The sequence below is a fragment of the Otolemur garnettii genome, unplaced genomic scaffold (genome assembly GCF_000181295.1).
Source record: "Otolemur garnettii isolate 467f Iridium unplaced genomic scaffold, OtoGar3 scaffold00003, whole genome shotgun sequence".
Classification (NCBI taxonomy): domain Eukaryota; kingdom Metazoa; phylum Chordata; class Mammalia; order Primates; family Galagidae; genus Otolemur; species Otolemur garnettii.
Window position 1 is genome coordinate 1,236,816 of NW_003852398.1, and position 2,453 is coordinate 1,239,268.

Genomic DNA, 2,453 nt, shown 5'->3' on the forward strand with positions numbered 1-2,453 from the left:
CACTTTAAACAAATGGAAGCTATCTATTCAAGGGTTTAATCTCTCTTCAGTAAAGAGGAATTTATGATTGAGTTTTGAAGCTGCCTCTAGGTGGCTTTATGGTCTTGAATGAATTTCTTGGAGCCTTACTTTTTTTCGCCTATGGTATGGGGATGATAATACCCAATTCACAAACATTTCTTAATTGGCTCTAGAAGATGGCACCTGTGGATGGGCTTCATGCAACGCTCTAGGAATGTAAAATGGGGAATCTGACTCCCATGCCTGTTGATTCCAGGCTGGAGATGGACATATATGCAGCATAAGGGTAGGAGCTATAGGGACTACGGGGGTGGAAAGTTACACGGCGTTTGAATTAAAAGGGCTGGGGATGACAGCCAAAATGCTGGCCTGGCTCTTCCCACATGTGAGAATTTGCACTCCCTTGGTATAGATCACCTAATTTTTTAAGAGAAGCTAAAAACCTCAATTTGTTTATAAATTTTTTTGATTTTTCAATGTTGGCATCTAATTGAAACAGAGATCACGTGGGCCAAACATAAAGTTCTTGACTGCAGGTGAAAGGAGGTTTTGGCAACAGAGTGTTCCTACAGTGCAGGGCTCTGTGCTAGGCCTACCAGAGACAGAGGCAAGTTAACCAGGTCTCCCCTGGGAGGCTGTAGTCCAGTGTGAGAGAAGCCTTCTACGTGGGAAAGGGGCACTGTAATAGGATTTGGTGAAATAGGATTTGACCCACATTATCCTTTAGTTCCTTAGGCCTGGACCTGCAGAGAGCTTTTTGTGCCTGAAATTGAAAAAGTAAAACAATTTGCAGCAGGCAGAGGAAATGTCTTGGGAAACGTTTCCAGGGCTTTCGTGTTTCCTGAGGGCTTTTGTTATCTCATTTGATTCATTCTGTTAAATGAACAATAATTCCATTTTGGGGGTTTGAGGGGGCATGACTAAGGCTATAAGGGGTATGAGAGTGACTCACGTTGGGATGAGGGAGAGGCATGCCTAGGACCCAGGTCTTTCAAGTCTATTTCCTACCTTGCCACACAGAGGCTCAGGCAGGGGAGGGATGATGAGGATTGATAATATTTGAACCCCGAATGTTCACACTGATCTCATTGGATCTTCCAGCACACCCTGAGAGGTCAGTGTCATTATCTGCACTTTAAAGATATAACTGAGGCTTAGAGAGATGAAATGGCTTGTCCAAGGACACATACCCATGACGCTCAGGAAGGGGACCAAAAGAGGGGACTGCCCATGAGCTCCTGAAGTCATCTGCAAAATATTTTGTTTGCATTTTTGTCTGCTTCTCAGGGTAAAGAGCTTCCCAAACAGTGAAGAGCTCATTTAAGTCTAGCCCTTTCTGACTCTAAGGCTTCTATTCAGAGGCCCCCTCCACCAGATCCTGATTAAGAGAATTTTTTTTAAAGTCGAACTCATATAAAATCTGGGTCTGCAACTGACTCAGATCTTACTAGCTGCGAGACTTCATTTCCTCATCTATAAAGTAGGGATTCATTTATTCGCACACATTTTGTCAATCCTCTGGCCCTGACTTAGATTATGTTTTGGGTGCTGAGGGCACAGCAATGAATTAAACAATGTCCCTGCTGTCATCAATTTTACATTCTGTGATGGGATAAAGACAATAAACAAATACATGTTTGAGAGATGGTGATGAGTGCCATGGAGAAAAATGAAGCTGGGTAAGGAAATGGGGGTACTGCATGAGTGGGACAGGGGTGTTATTTCATATGGTGTGATCGGGGAAGCTTCTCTAAAGGCCAGTTAACCAGAGACCTGAATGGAACGAAGGAGTCAATGGCTTTCCAGAGGTGGAGCCTGCCAAAGATAAAGGAGAATAAATGGCTCAACATATGTGGGGCAGGTGAAGAATTCTCCGTGGCTTACAGGGTAAAGTCAGGAATCCTGAAACTGGCATTCAAAGCCCTCCTGAATCTGGCCCCAAATTATTTTCTGATCCTCCTCCAGGTTTGCTTATTACAAATACAGCCACCTACCCTTGTGGATTGGCTTAGCCTTTTTACTTTATAGCTAGGGTGACCAGATTTTAACATCTGTAAGGCAGGACAACATTGCCTGGGGGGTGGAGTGGGGGCGCAGTGGGGGCGTGGGGCAGGGGACCTGGCAGGCAGGGCCTGACAACAATGCAAACTTTTATAAGCAGTTCTTGATAATCACTTCTCAGCAATTATTTATTACAGTTTAACATTATAAAATTAACAAAAATAATATAAAATTCATATTCTGGTGAAATAGCCATATGGCGGCTGAAAACCATATATTCCCTTCTTGTTCTCCAGCTCGTTTGTGCATTCTTTCCAAAAATCGGGCCTTTTTTAAAACGCCGTGGGACACGTGACAAATTGTTGAAAAGCGGGACTGTCCCGCCAAAATCGGGACGTCTGGTCACCCTATTTATAGCCTAAGTGATAGGT